The 17,019-nt window shown below is 48.7% G+C and overlaps 1 protein-coding gene across 1 annotated transcript in view; it reads left to right on the plus strand.

Moving 5' to 3' along the window:
* The first annotated feature begins 10,298 nt into the window (after positions 1-10,298).
* The window catches only part of LOC309545886 (glycoprotein-N-acetylgalactosamine 3-beta-galactosyltransferase 1-like), a 52,033-nt gene continuing 45,312 nt past the window's right edge, over positions 10,299-17,019 (plus strand). Inside the window, exon 1 of the mRNA XM_082245302.1 lies at positions 10,299-10,490. The gene's annotated coding sequence lies outside the window, so the exon portion shown is untranslated. The remainder of the gene's footprint in view (positions 10,491-17,019) is intronic.

A 17,019-nucleotide genomic window follows, 5' to 3' on the forward strand; every position in this document is an offset into this window, starting at 1 on the left:
TTCTCAACTCCGGTCCTCAGGGCACACTAACAGGCCAGGTTTTAAGTATTACCTTAGGGAGATGCAGACTAGAATTCTGCAATCTCTGAGCAGCAAATTATATCACCTGTGATGTATTTCAGTTTTCTTGCAAACCTGGCCTGTTAGTGTGCCCTGAGGACCGGAGTTGAGAAACATTGGTTTATACAGTGACATGCATTGTTAACTGTGGGGTCTTATATAAACAGGTGTGTGCCTTTCCAAATCATGTTCAATCCACTGAATTTACCACAGGTGGACTCCAATCAAGTTGTAGAAACATCTCAAGGATGATCAGTGGAAACAGGATGCACCTGAGCTCAATTTTGAGTGTAATGGCAAAGGCTCTAAATACATATGTACATGTGATTTATTTTTTTTTAAAATAAATTTGCAAATATTTCAAATAAACTTCTTTCACAATGTCATTATTGGGTATTGTTTGTAGAATTTTGAGAAAAATAATGAATTTAATCCATTTTGAAATGAGGCTGTAACATAACAAAATGTGAAAAAGTGAAGTGCTGTGAATACCTTCCGGATGCATTGTATGTTTTGTTACAGACTAGATCATCCCTGAGGTTTTGGGATCTTAGAAACTCAAAAACAGGAGGCTCCTTGAAATGTCTTTCTAAACGTAGGCCAATGTTTATTTATTAGTATGGCTGTGGAGGTTTAAAAGAGGATAGTTCACCCCGAATGTACTTTTCAGACTTGATTCTTTTTAAACTGCTTAAGAGATTTCCTATCTAAAGATAGAGCCTTGATAAGAGAAGTCAGAAGGTCAGTTCCCATATCCGCATACTAATGATTCAACAATTAAGTTTACTGGTGTCAAAAACAAGTCCGCTGAAGAAGTTATCCTTCTCACCTAACAAACTGACTATAGGGAAGGCTTTTTATTGGAAAGACTGTAGGAAAACTATCAAACCACAACAATATTTTTTCTTGGTTGTTTATTTTTGAGTTGGGAGCGATTCAGTTTGAAAATTGTTATACTGTACTCCCTTGAAAATATAATGGTAATGGAATAATCAATCTATTTTACATAAATGCCAAAATAAAAAGTAATCTGTGTGTCTGAATCACAAAAGTATATGACTTAGGTTGATGATATCAAAGTCTGCAATGCAGAAATAAGCATACAAAGGGGCCACATTGCTCCCCATGGCTGTACTGGAGACTATATCAAAACACCTGCAGCATCCCTAGGAACCACTAACATCACCAGAAATCCTCGCCTCTAAAGCAAAGGCCATGGCTATATTTAGTCAATGAAGTCACCACCATCCCAGCTGATGACAGCTTGGAGAGCTATCATTTAACTCTGAGTGCCATTGAGATCAGTGGAAGGCCCTTTTCTCCATCCTCCCTGGCAAGGTACCCCCCATTTTGAAGGCATATACCCCGGTATGGATGGTTTGAGCAAGCAATATCTCCTCTATCCTGGCTGGCCAGGCTGCATGCATGGATAAGGATCTAGTATGAACTTCCTGAGGGACATTGCACATTTAAGGGTACCCCCTTAAAATCCATAACCGACCCCAGGGGTCTGGTTTGTATTTTGGGTGGGACTCTATGCAATTTTTTTTTTTTTAATGTTATGCTACAGCGAAAGCGACATTTACAAAGAAAAAAATTATACAGTTAATATACTGGAAAATAACATTCATTGCTGACTTCTTGTAAATAAGAAGAAATGGTCAGTCTAATCATTTGCCGGCAGTTTTTAATACTTTTCTTTGTAAATGATAGTGCTGCTGTAGCACTTTCTGTACATCAAAGAGGTGCGCACGCTCACTGGCTGTCCTCACCTCACACTGCTCCTTAACTGGCTGTCCTCACAGCACACTGCTCCCTGACTGGCTGTCCTCACCATCCACTGCCTGTCTGTCCTCATGGCACACTGCTCACTGACTATCTGTCCTCACCACACACTGTTCACTTACTGGCTGTCCTCACTACACACTGCTCACTGACTGGCTGTCCTCACTACACACTGCCTGTCTGTCCTCACTACACACTGCTCACTAACTGGCTGTCCTCACTACACACTGCTCACTGACTGGCTGTCCTCACCACACACTGCTCACTGACTGGCTGTCCTCACTACACACTGCTCACTGACTGGCTGTCCTCACCACACACTGCTCACCGACTGTCTGTCCTCACCACACACTGCTCACTAACTGGCTGTCCTCGCTGCACACTGCTCACTGACTGGCCATCCTTACCTTTCACTGCTCACTGACTGGCTGTCCTCACTGCCATGTCCTCAGCGCATACTGCTCACTAAGTGGTTGTCCACACTACACACTGCTCACTGACTGTCTGTCCTCACCACACATTGCTCACTAACTGGCTGTCCTCATGGCACACTGATCACTGACTATCTGTCCTCACCACACACTGCTCACTGACTGGCTGTCCTCACTGCACACTGCTCACTGACTGGCTGTCCTCACCACACACTGCTCACTGACTGTCAGTCCTCACCAGACACTGCTCACTGACTGGCTGTCCTCACTGCACACTGCTCACTGACTGTCTGTCCTCACCACACATTGCTCACTAACTGGCTGTCCTCATGGCACACTGATCACTGACTATCTGTCCTCACTACACACTGCTCACTGACTGGCTGTCCTCACTGCACACTGCTCACTGACTGGCTGTCCTCATGTAACACTGCTCACTGACTGGCTGTCCTCACCACACACTGCTCACTGACTGGCTGTCCTCACTGCACAATGCTCACTGACGGTCTGTCCTCACCACACACTTCTCACTGAGTCGCTGTCCTCACCGTCCACTGCCTGTCTGTCCTCATGGCACACTGCTCACATACTATCTGTTCTCACCACCCACTGCTCACTAACTGGCTGTCCTCACCACATGCTGCTCACTGACCGGATGTCCTCTCTCTGCACACTGCTCACTGACTGGCTTTCCTTACCACACACTGCTCACTGTCTGTCCTCACCACACATTGCTCACTGACTGGCTGTCCTATCTGCACACTGTTCACTGACTGGCTGTCCTCACCCCACACTGCTCACTGACTGGCTGTCCTCCCCGCACACTGCTCACTGACTGGCTGTCCTCACCACACACTCTTCACTGGCTCGCCCTTCTTACCGCACACTGCTCACTGACTATCTGTCCTTATTGCACACTGCTTACTGACTGGCCATCCTTACCACACACTGCTCACTGACTATCTGTTCTCAGCACATACTGCTCACTGACTGGCTGTCCTCACTGCACACTGCTCACTGACTGTCTGTCCACACTACACACTGCTCACTGATTGGCTGTCATCAACACATACTGCTCACTAACTGGCTGTCCTCACCACACACTGCTCACTGACTGGCTGTCCTCACCGTCCACTGCCTATCTGTCCTCATGGCACACTGCTCACTGACTGGCTGTCCTCACCACACACTGCTCACTGACTGGCTGTCGTCACCGCACACTGCTCACTAACTGGCTGGCCTCACCACACACTGCTCACTGACTAGCTGTCCTCACCATCCACTGCCTGTCTGTCCTCATGGCACACTGCTCACCAACTGGCTGTCCTCGCCACACACTGCTCACTGACTGGCTGTCCTCTCCGCACATTGTTCACTGTCTGTCCTCACTGCGCACTGCTCACTGACTGTCAGTCCTCATCCCAAACTGCTCACTGACTGTCTGTCCTCACCACACACTGCTCACTGACTGGCTGTCCTCACCACACACTGCTCACTGACTGGCTGTCCTCACCACACACTGCTCACTGACTTGCCCTCCTTACCGCACACTGCTCACTGACTGTCATTCCTCACCCCACACTGCTCACTGACTGTCAGTCCTCACCCCACACTGCTCACTGACTGTCAGTCCTCACTCCACACTGCTCACTGACTGTCTGTCCTCACCACACAATGCTCACTGACTGTCTGTCCTCACTGCACACTGCTCACTGACTGTCTGTCCTCACTGCACACTGCTCACTGACTGTCTGTCCTCACTGCACACTGCTCACTGACTGTCTGTCCTCACCACACAATGCTCACTGACTGTCCTCACTGCACACTGCTCACTGACTGTCATCACCACACACTGCTCACTGACTGTCTTTCCTCACTGCACACTGCTCACTGACTGTCTGTCATCACCACACACTGCTCACTGACTGTCTGTCCTCACTGCACACTACTCACTGACTGTCTGTCCTCACCACACAATGCTCACTGACTGTCTGTCCTCACTGCACACTGCTCACCGACTGTTTGTACTCACTGCACACTGCTCACTGACTGTCAGCCCTCACCACACACTGTTCACTGACTGTCTGTCCTCACTGCACACTGCTCCCTGACTGGCCATCCTTACCGCACACTGCTCACTGACTGTCTGTCCTCACTGCTCACTGACTGGCCATCCTTACCACACATTGCTCACTAACTGGCTGTCCTCATGGCACACTGCTCACTGACTGGCTGTCCTTACTGCACACTGCTCACTGACTATCTGTTCTCAGCACATACTGCTCACTAACTGGCTGTTCTTACTGCACACTGCTCACTGACTGTCTGTCCACACTGCACACTGCTCACTGACTGGCTATCTTCACCACACATTGCTCACTAACTGGCTGTCCTCATGGCACACTGCTCACTGACTGGCTGTCCTTACTGCACACTGCTCACTGACTGGCTGTCCTCACTGCACACTGCCTGTCTGTCCTCACTGCACACTGCTTGCTGACTGGCCATCCTTACTGCACATTGCTCACTGACTATCTGTTCTCAGCACATACTGCTCACTAACTGGCTGTTCTTACTGCACACTACTCACTGACTGTCTGTCCACACTACTCACTGACTGGCTGTCCTCACCACACATTGCTCACTAACTGGCTGTCCTCATGGCACACTGCTCACTGACTGGCTGTCCTCACCACACACTGCTCACTGACTGGCTGTCCTCATTGCACACTGCTCACTGACTGGCTGTCCTCACTGCATACTGCTCACTAACTCGCCCTCCTTACCGCACACTGCTCACTGACTGTCTGTTCACACTACACACTGCTCACTGACTGGCTGTCCTCACCACACACTGCTCACTAACTTGCTGTCCTCACCACACACTGCTCACTGACTGGCTTTCCTCACCGTGCACTGCCTATCTGTCCTCATGGCACACAGCTCACTGACTGGCTGTCCTCACCACACACTGCTCACTGACTGGCCGGCCTCACTGCTCACTAACTGGCTGTCCTCACCACACAATGCTTACTGACTAGCTGTCCTCACCGTCCACTATCTGTCGGTCCTCATGGTACACTGCTCACTAACTGGCTGTCCTCACCACACACTGCTCACTAACTGGTTGTCCTCTCCGCACACTGCTCAGTGACTGTCTGTCCTCACCACACACTGCTCACTGACTGTCTGTCCTCACCACACACTGCTCACTGACTGTCTGTCCTCACCACACACTGCTCACTGACTGTCTGTCCTCACCACACACTGCTCACTGACTGTCTGTCATCACCCCACACTGCTCACTGACTGTCTGTCCTCACTGCACACTGCTCACTGACTGTCTGTCATCACCCCACACTGCTCACTGACTGGCTGTCCTCACCACACACTGCTCACTGACTGTCAGTCCTCATCCCACACTGCTCACTGATTGTCTGTCCTTACTGCACACTGCTCACTGACTCGCCCTCCTTACCGCACACTGCTCACTGACTGTCTGTCCTCACTGCACACTGCTCACTGACTGGCCATCCTTACCGCACACTGCTCACTGACTATCTGTTCTCAGCACATACTGCTCACTAACTGGCTGTTCTTACTGCACACTGCTCACTGACTGTCTGTCCACACTGCACACTGCTCACTGACTGGCTATCCTCACCACACATTGCTCACTAACTGGCTGTCCTCATGGCACACTGCTCACTGACTATCTGTCCTCACTACACACTGCTCACTGACTGGCTGTCCTCACTGCACACTGCTCACTGAATGGCCATCCTTACCGCACACTCCTCACTGACTATCTGTTCTCAGCACATACTGCTCACTAACTGGTTGTTCTTACTGCACACTGCTCACTGTCTGTCCACACTACACACTGCTCACTGACTGGCTGTCCTCACTACACATTGCTCACTAACTGGCTGTCCTCATGGCACACTGCTCACTGACTGGCTGTCCTCACCACACACTGCTTACTGACTGGCTGTCCTCATTGCACACTGCTCACTGACTGACTGTCCTCACTGCACACTGCTCACTAACTGGCTGTCCTCATGGCACACTGCTCACTGACTGTCTGTCCTCACCACACACTGCTCACTGACTGGCTGTCCTCACCGCATACTGCTCACTAAATGGCTGCCCTCACCGCATACTGCCCACTAAATGGCTGTCTTCACCGTCCACTGCCTGTCTGTCCTCATGGCACACTGCTCACTGACTATCTGTCCTCACCACCCACTGCTCACTAACTGGCTGTCCTCACAGTACACTGCTCACTTACTGGCTGTCCTCACTGCACACTGTTCACCAACTGGCTGTCCTCACCACACACTGCTCACCAACTGGCTGTCCTTACTGCACACTGCTCACTGACTATCTGTTCTCAGCACATACTGCTCACTAACTGGCTGTTCTTACTGCACACTGCTCACTGACTGTCTGTCCACACTGCACACTGCTCACTGACTGGCTATCTTCACCACACATTGCTCACTAACTGGCTGTCCTCATGGCACACTGCTCACTGACTGGCTGTCCTTACTGCACACTGCTCACTGACTGGCTGTCCTCACTGCACACTGCCTGTCTGTCCTCACTGCACACTGCTTGCTGACTGGCCATCCTTACTGCACATTGCTCACTGACTATCTGTTCTCAGCACAAACTGCTCACTAACTGGCTGTTCTTACTGCACACTACTCACTGAATGTCTGTCCACACTACTCACTGACTGGCTGTCCTCACCACACATTGCTCACTAACTGGCTGTCCTCATGGCACACTGCTCACTGACTGGCTGTCCTCACCACACACTGCTCACTGACTGGCTGTCCTCATTGCACACTGCTCACTGACTGGCTGTCCTCACTGCATACTGCTCACTAACTCGCCCTCCTTACCGCACACTGCTCACTGACTGTCTGTTCACACTACACACTGCTCACTGACTGGCTGTCCTCACCACACACTGCTCACTAACTTGCTGTCCTCACCACACACTGCTCACTGACTGGCTTTCCTCACCGTCCACTGCCTATCTGTCCTCATGGCACACAGCTCACTGACTGGCTGTCCTCACCACACACTGCTCACTGACTGGCCGGCCTCACTGCTCACTAACTGGCTGTCCTCACCACACAATGCTTACTGACTAGCTGTCCTCACCGTCCACTGTCTGTCGGTCCTCATGGTACACTGCTCACTAACTGGCTGTCCTCACCACACACTGCTCACTAACTGGTTGTCCTCTCCGCACACTGCTCAGTGACTGGCTGTCCTCACTGCACACTGCCTGTCTGTCCTCACTGCACACTGCTTGCTGACTGTCTGTCCTCACCACACACTGCTCACTGACTGTCTGTCCTCACCACACACTGCTCACTGACTGTCTGTCCTCACCACACACTGCTCACTGACTGTCTGTCATCACCCCACACTGCTCACTGACTGTCTGTCCTCACTGCACACTGCTCACTGACTGTCTATCACCCCACACTGCTCACTGACTGGCTGTCCTCACCACACACTGCTCACTGACTGTCAGTCCTCACCCCACACTGCTCACTGATTGTCTGTCCTTACTGCACACTGCTCACTGACTCGCCCTCCTTACCGCACACTGCTCACTGACTGTCTGTCCTCACTGCACACTGCTCACTGACTGGCCATCCTTACCGCACACTGCTCACTGACTATCTGTTCTCAGCACATACTGCTCACTAACTGGCTGTTCTTACTGCACACTGCTCACTGACTGTCTGTCCACACTGCACACTGCTTACTGACTGGCTATCCTCACCACACATTGCTCACTAACTGGCTGTCCTCATGGCACACTGCTCACTGACTATCTGTCCTCACTACACACTGCTCACTGACTGGCTGTCCTCACTGCACACTGCTCACTGAATGGCCATCCTTACCGCACACTCCTCACTGACTATCTGTTCTCAGCACATACTGCTCACTAACTGGTTGTTCTTACTGCACACTGCTCACTGTCTGTCCACACTACACACTGCTCACTGACTGGCTGTCCTCACTACACATTGCTCACTAACTGGCTGTCCTCATGGCACACTGCTCACTGACTGGCTGTCCTCACCACACACTGCTTACTGACTGGCTGTCCTCATTGCACACTGCTCACTGACTGACTGTCCTCACTGCACACTGCTCACTAACTGGCTGTCCTCACCACACACTGCTCACTGACTGGCTGTCCTCACCGCATACTGCTCACTAAATGGCTGCCCTCACCGCATACTGCCCACTAAATGGCTGTCTTCACCGTCCACTGCCTGTCTGTCCTCATGGCACACTGCTCACTGACTATCTGTCCTCACCACCCACTGCTCACTAACTGGCTGTCCTCACAGTACACTGCTCACTTACTGGCTGTCCTCACTGCACACTGTTCACCAACTGGCTGTCCTCACCACACACTGCTCACTGACTGGCTGTCCTCACCGCATACTGCTCACTAAATGGCTGCCCTCACAGCATACTGCCCACTAAATGGCTGTCTTCACCGTCCACTGCCTGTCTGTCCTCATGGCACACTGCTCACTGACTATCTGTCCTCACCACCCACTGCTCACTAACTGGCTGTCCTCACAGTACACTGCTCACTTACTGGCTGTCCTCACTGCACACTGTTCACCAACTGGCTGTCCTCACCACACACTGCTCACTGACTAGCTGTCCTCACCGTCCACTGCCTAAGAGGTGACATGTCCACTGATATCCGCTGCTATCCGATCCGATCCTTTCCGTTAAAGTGGCTGTTTTCTCCAAAAAAAAAAAAAAAGCAAACTCTGCAGGACAAAGGCATAATGAGCTAATATGCATCACATACTAGCTCATTATAAAATTCTTACCATTGAATGAAGCCCCGACACGGTCGTCCGGACACCGCTGAGGCAGCTGACATGTTCCCTCGGCATCTCTTTCGGGTTCAGCGGCTCTGCGCACGGGAGTTCACTTTCCAGCAAGGAGCCGGCAAGGAGCTCTGAAGGTCCGTGGACCATCAGAGCGCATGTGCCGCTGGTGATAGCGGCTGCATGCAGGGCGAATATCTCCTAAACCATGCAAGTTTAGGAGATATTAATTTTACCTGCAGGTAAGCCTTATTATAGGCTTACCTGTAGGTAAAAGTTAAAAAGCGGAGTATACTACCGCTTTAAATCCAAATGTCTGGAGGATCAGATCGGATGGGATAGGCGGTCCATTTTTATCTGATCCCCCCATAGAGGAGAGCGAGACTCTGACATGTCTGTCTCAGCACAGTGAGCGGAGAAGGACCTGTCATCCACCTGCTCAGTGGGGATCAGCGGACCGACCCCCCACTGAGCTAAACAGAGTCAGCCTGGTGGAACACCTGTGTGAAAGAACCCTAATGCAATAGGCTGCACACACCTATGTCTACAGAATACAACCATTGCAGGTACAAATGATACACCTACTCTGCTTTTATGGCAGGTCCATCTGATAGCCCAAATCATAGTGCATATGCACTCATATTCAGGTTTTTGGATCCTCCTTCACAGTCACATTCCTATTCTGTCAACAAATCTAAAAGTTAGTGGACTGTTACAGAATATACGTGCCACCTATTTCTGCTTTGTTACAAACACCTGTGATTGAACACGTCGTACCGGTATTTTCAGTTCTTTGTAATACAAAGCAGCTCTTTCCTTTATTGCACATCAATTGGGCAAGTCATGTGTGGGCATGGAATGTAAGATGCTAAAGACAGATTGGCTTCTCTACTGACTTTACAGAAAAGCTGAGGATCCCTTCTGAAGCAGATTAACTCCTAATTCTGTGCTGGGGACACCAGGAAAAAGTGGGTGGTGTGAGAGCATCTTCCTGTGCTAAGGATAAGGAATACTTCTAGTGTATTGTGTCCTGTGACGTGTACAAGGCTATTATCCTACAAGTCTCTTTGTACTGAAGTTAATGAGTGTGTGAAACTTGTGCTGTACAGTTCAGCCCCATTCACTGATAAGACAGAGCATGCCATACCATAGGTCTTGTGTGACTGTGTCTATCTACAGCTGATTGCAGTGCTGGAATTCTCATCTGGAACACTGAGACCTTCTCCAGCTATCAAGATTCACATCCCAGTGACAGGCATCAGCCCTTACTGGAAAGAAAATTCATCCCAACTACATTGGCTAGAGGCATCACTGCGTGAGTAAGGTAATTACAATAAAGGCAACTCTATAGAATACAGGCAGATATATAGAAATAATAACTGTCATTTCTAGATTCCAAGGAACAGAGCTGAGTTTGTGGTATCTACATTTATAAAGCAGATTGCACTCTTTGAGCCATTTCTTTAGTTAGATCAGGGGTCTCCACAATTTTTAAACAAAGGGGCAGTTTATTGTCCTTCTAAATTTAGAGGGGGGGGGGGGGCGACTGTGGCTAGTGGGATTAATATATGTCCTGTCCTGGCATCAGTGGGAGTATACAGTGCCCCATTCTTGGTGTCAGTGGCAGGAAAAGTGCCCAATTGTTGGTGGCAGTGGGAGGAATAGTGCTCCAACGTTGATATAATGGAAAGAATAGTTCCCTATCATTTGTGTCTGTGCAAGCAATAGTGCCCCATCATTGGTGTCTGTGGAAGGAATAGTGCCCCATCATAGTTGCCAACATTTGAAAAAAATTTCCAGGGACACTTTGCAGCACAGCTATCAATTACTCACCACGCCCACTTCCCCGAAGCTCCACCCACTCTGCATAATCTCCGCCTATTTATCAGATTATAGGGTCTACTCAATAAAGAGAGAATTACAGGAGATTAAAAAAGGGAATTTCAAACTTAAGGCCAATGTAGCAGAGTTGGAATAATTCTCCCATTCAGCTGCACTACTTCTGCCTAAAGTTTAAAATTCTCATCACAATTTCCTGTAATTCTTTCTTTATTGAGTAGGCCGTTATAACACCAAGTTCCCACCAACAGTACCATCATCCTTGGTATGCAATAGATACATTCACAGCACAGCATCTATATCAGGCAGGTACATTTTATCACTTTTAGGCATACCTGCCGAGAGAGGGAGAGAGAGGGATAGAGGGAGAGAGGGAGAGAGAGAGGGAGAGGGAAAGGGGGAGAGGGAGAGGGAAAGGGAGAGAGAGAGGGATAGAGGGAGGGATAGAGAGAGGGAGAGGGAGGGAGAGGGAGAGAGAGAGAGAGAGATAGAGGGAGGGATAGAGAGAGAGAGAGGGATAGAGTGAGAGATAGAGGGATAGAGGGAGGGAGAGAGATAGAGGGAGAGAGGGATAGAGAGAGAGAGGGATAGAGAGAGGGAGAGAGGAATAGAGAGAGAGAGGGAGGGAGGGATAGAGGGAGGGAGAGAGAGAGGGGGAGAGAGAGAGAGGGAGGGATTGAGGGAGGGAGGGAGGGATAGGGGGAGGGAGATAGATTAGGGATAGAGGGAGGGAGGGAGAGAGAGAGTGAGAGGGGGAGGGAGGGATAGAGAGGGAGAGAGAGAGAGAGAGAGAGAGAGAGAGAGGGGAGGGATAGAGGGAGGGAGAGCTGGATAGAGAGAGAGAGAGATGGAGGGAGAGAGAGGGAGGGAGAGAGAGAGGGAGGGAGAGGGAGGGAGAGGGAGGGAGAGAGAGAGGGATAGAGGGAGAGAGAGAGGGATAGAGGGAGAGAGAGAGAGAGAGAGAGAGAGAGAGAGGGATAGAGGGAGAGATAGAGAGGGATAGAGAGAGGGATAGAGGGAGGGAGGGAGAGAGAGATAGAGGGAGAGAGGGAGGGATAGAGGTAGGGAGAGAGGGAGGGAGGGAGGGAGAGAGGGAGAGGGAGTGAGAGAGGGAGAGAAAGAGGGAGTGAGAGAGGGAGAGGGAGTGAGAGAGGGAGAGGGAGTGAGAGAGGGAGTGAGAGAGGGAGTGAGAGAGGGAGAGAGAGAGGGAGGGAGAGAGAGAGGGAGGGAGAGAGAGAGGGAGGGAGAGAGAGAGGGAGGGAGAGAGAGGGAGGGAGAGAGGGAGAGAGAGAGAGAGGGAGGGAGAGAGAGAGAGGGAGGGAGAGAGAGAGAGGGAGAGAGAGAGAGAGAGAGGGAGAGAGAGCGGTATGCTGCATACAACTTGCTGCAGAAAAAACTGACATTTATGCCCCGTACACACGTGCAGATTATCTGCAGACTTTTGTCTGCAGACTTACCTTTTCTATGTAGTGCAAGGGCCTGCCGGATTGCATACAAATTGAAAGTGTTTAGGTTTGACCTCATATTATATGGTTTTGGTAAGTCTGCAGACAAAAGTCTTCAGATAATCTGCACGTGTGTATGGGGCATTAGAAAGAAAAAAAATGCTGTTTAAATTGCTGATAAATGATAGCTTATTTACCAGGATCGGAGAAAGATTCTAATGGGGGGCCCCACAAAAAATAGGGGGCAGGGTATTTTCCCTAAAGGGCTTTTAAGGGGGAACCCCATTCAAAAATTCAAAATCCATGCCAAACCCTTGCCTGGTATTAAACTTTGGGGGACTGCACAAAACAATGGCATTAAATCATTACAAAACCTGAAGGCTTGATATGAATTTTAAGAGGACCACAGACTGTGTTCATGTTTTTAAACATAAAGTTTATACTGTACAGTACATCATCACATATGCTGGTAAAAGAGATAATTTGTTCGTGCCAGCTTGGCCCAAACAAACTGAAATCTGAAGTCATAGAAAACCTGGAGTTAGGCTTTAATATAACCCATCATACAAATCCGTTATACACAGTATGGGCTCTTTCACACGGGCTTTCCGTATGTCCGCAAATCATCCTATTTTTTTGCGGATGATATGCGGACATAATGTAAGTCAATGGCACTGCGGATGTCAGCGGAATACCATCCGCTGACATCTGATTTTCTTCCTTTCAGTTCTGTTCCGTTTTTTGGAACGGAACAGAACCCTATTTTTCCTCCGTTCCAAAAACGGAAAGGAAGGAAAATCGGATGTCAGTGGTGTCATCCGCTGACATCCGCAATGCCCATAGACTTACACTATGTCCGCATATCATCCGCAAACGGATGGGATGATATGCGGACCTACGGAGTGGAAGACAGAAATGTCATCCGCTCCGTGAAAAAAAAAAAAAAAGGACCGCAGCGGAGCTCTCACGCGGAAAGCCCGTGTGAAAGAGCCCTATATGTTTGGATGTATTACAGGCAAAGAAAAATAATTGCACCTGGGAAGAAAAAGATTATAGGAGCTGTCTGCTTATTTTTGAAAGATGCAGATCACAGATCACCCTTATCCTAGCTTTCCTCCCTAGGGAGCCACTGACCTGCAACAGAAGACTATATCTCATTAGTAATATCTGCTATCTCTGCCATATACATAAGTAGTGCCATATATTACAGGTTTGCCCTTCTAAGGTTTCCTATATCATGGAGGCCCAAACCATCACAGCAAGGGGAACTCACTACCCATCCCCCTACTCTACAAGTGAGTCTGACTCACTCTGCTCTCTCCATCGAGTGGAGTCTGTAAAGAAATCTGCCGGCACTGCAGCTGAGGCACTGTACTGTGACTCACTGACTCACAGTTCTTGAGGAGGAATGTTGTTCTGTCTTGTTCAGAGGACGTCCGACTGTGTTCAGTCTGCTCTGAGCGCGCTGAGTGTGAGGGCGGGGCATGCGGGCGGGGGCGGGGCGTACTTGAAGTGAAACCATTCAACAGGCACAGAGTCAGAGGCCAGCCCCCACCACAGTTTACCCAATCACAGTGCGCCCGCCGACCAGCAGGAAGACAAGAAGATAGTAATGACAAGAAGATAGTAATGACGGCTGGAGTGACTCACTGATCGCAGGGAGAATAAAGGTCAGACCGCCCCTCCTGCCTCCCCCACGCTCGGTGCTCCCGGACTGAATGCCCGGGACAAGTCCCGGGAGTATAAAATTGACGGGACAAGGTTTAATTTGGCGGGACTGTCCCGCCAAAAACGGGACAGTTGGCAACTATGCCCCATTATTGGTGTCTGTGGAAGAAATAATGCTTCATAATTGGTGTCTGTGGAAGAAATTGTGCCCCATTATTGGTGTCTGTGGAAGAAATAATGCTTCATAATTGGTGTCTGTGGAAGGAATATGCTGCATTATTGGTGTCTGTGGAAGGAATAGTGCTGCATTATTGGTGTCTGTGGAGGGAATAGTGCTGCATTATTGGTGTCTGTGGAGGGAATAGTTTCCCATAACTGGCGTCTGTGGAAGGAATGGTGCCCCATCATTGGTGTCTGTGGAAAGAATAGTGTCCCATAATTGGTGTCTGGGCAAGGAATAGTGCCCCATTATTGGTGTCTGTAGAAGAAATAATGCCCCATCATTGGTGTCTGTGGAAGGAATAGTGCCCCATCATTGGTGTCATGGGATGAATAGTTCCCCATCGTTGGTATCAATGGGAGGAATAGTGCCCCATTGTCGGTCTATGATTTTTTAAAGTTAAATTTTTGTATATCAAATCCAAAACCTGTGCTTTTTGTCTCTAGCAACATTGGGTCTAAAATTGTTATTTAAAATTGTTCTGCTGCTGGCCTATTTTCCACTGCTATATCCTCTGCGGTCTCTTCATTCATGTATTTAAACCCTTACCTCCTGTCTTTATCTTTAGTTACTTTTGGTCTAAAATTGTTATTTAAAAGTGTCCTGCTGTTGGCACTTTTTCAATATAAAGGCCCGTACACACGTACCGATCGTCGGCATACAAACGTCGGTGGACGAAGGATCTGCCGATTGTACGCGTGTTAGTATGGTGCCTCCGACAGATGTCTGCGCACAATCCGCAGACAAAAGTCTTTCTTGCAAACATGAAAATATTTGTATGCCGACACCAGAACGGACGATTGTTCGCCTGTCAGTACACAATTCTGCCGACACACAGCTACAAATCCCAACACGCATGATCAAACCAAATGAGTTCCCGGAAGAATTTTCTCTAGTAAACTCAACATTTTATTCAGAAAGAACTTTCGGCTCGCGGAAGTCCAAGAAATAGGTGAAATGCGGAGCACATGCTCATCTTGATAAATGTGAGAAGAAGGAAGATGCTGCTCATAATGCCATACTTTTCTAATAAAAAGGCATGTGTTCTGTTATGATGAAGATAATGTTTGTCTATTCTATCTGTTCTATCAAATTTTAGAATTAAATAATTTGAACTCTTCACCATTATTTTTGTATTTTCACACCAAAGATCTAACTATTGATATGACCCTTTATTCTTGTATGAATTAATGTCTAAAACATATTTTTCAGGTTATGCACAATATTAAACATGTTAACAAATTCAGATAGGCCATTTTTTATTTTCAATTTTCTTTATTTTTTGGATCTCAGCAAAAAAAAAAACAAAGCAAACATCAATACTTTCCGTATAACTAAACATAAAAAAGGTCCATTTGGACAAAATTAAACTAGAAACTGGCAAACAGGGGTAAAATAAATAATAGGGGGTTACAAAAATTAAAGTTGCTGGTAACTGAAATCAGGTTGCCATGAGGGCAGGTTTGGATCCTGCTGGCCATATTGCCACTGGCCATGTGGCATTTGGCGAGGTGGTGGGTGTTGTGGAGGTGGAGGTGGAGGGCACGGGTGCTCCTGGCATGCATGGCTGTGCTCATTAAGTATGCCGTTTTCAGCCTTTTGCAGCACATCGAGGATGATTTTTCTGGCATACTGACACTGCCTGAGGTCCACCTTATCTAAAATTTTTGCCGTCATGTTGCCGAAGGACTCATTGGCCTCCGGTTTCCGACGTAGGGCTATGGTGGCCTCCTGGATAAACTCGTCGGTGATGTCATCCACGTGCTTCCTCTTTTGCCTCCGTTTGGCAGGAGGAGGTGGTGGTGGAAATAGTTCCACAGGCTCCTCAGGCTCCGCAGGCTCCCCAGGCTCCTGGCTGCAACCTGGCTCCTCCTCAGTGACACTTCCCTGTTGATGAAATGAACAATTGATTAGAATGTTATAGTGTATATAAAAAGTCATGTTTGTTATATTATTGTGAACAAATAGCAGACTTTACATACAGTGGCATATCTAGGGTCTCCAGTGCCCTTGTTGAGGAGCTGTATTTGGCAACAACCCCCCCCCCCCCCAAGATCAATGTAAAGCTGTAACCCACCCCCCCAAAAAAAAATTAAAGGGCATTAAAAGTTTCTAATTTGCCCCTTGTTTGCCCAGTGTAGAGCTCTCTAGTGGGCAATCATTGTCTCAGGTGTGAAAAAGAAAGAGAGGGTTGAGAGATAGAGAGAGGGAGAGAAAGAGGGGGTGTGAGAGAGAGAGGAGGGGGTTGCAGAGAGAGAGGGGCCTGAACTTGCAGAGGACTTGATGTAGGGCATTGAGGGTGAAGCAGTGCAGGGAAACATGAATAAGGAAGCCACCTGCCTTGCTGACCCAGAGTGAGAGACCAGAGACATGGAAGCAAGGATGGATGGATCATTTGCAGGAGCTGTTAGTTTTGTATTAAAAAAGGTTGAGCCAGAGGAATGCTGAGGCTACAGCAGTGTTTGTTAGGACCAGAGGTGTGCTGGGGATGCAGCAGTGTTTGTAAGACCAGAGGTGTGCTGGGGATGCAGTGAGAGGCAGTCTCAGTCTCCTGGTCTTTTGGCTCAGCTGCTCTCAATGTTTTACACCTGCATGAAGCTGCTCTCAATGTTTTACACCTGCATGAAGCAGCTCTCAATGTTTTACACCTGCATGAAGCTGCTCTCAATGTTTTACACCTG

The sequence above is a fragment of the Pelophylax lessonae genome (genome assembly GCF_965119305.1).
Source record: "Pelophylax lessonae genome assembly, chromosome: 2".
NCBI classification, from domain to species: domain Eukaryota; kingdom Metazoa; phylum Chordata; class Amphibia; order Anura; family Ranidae; genus Pelophylax; species Pelophylax lessonae.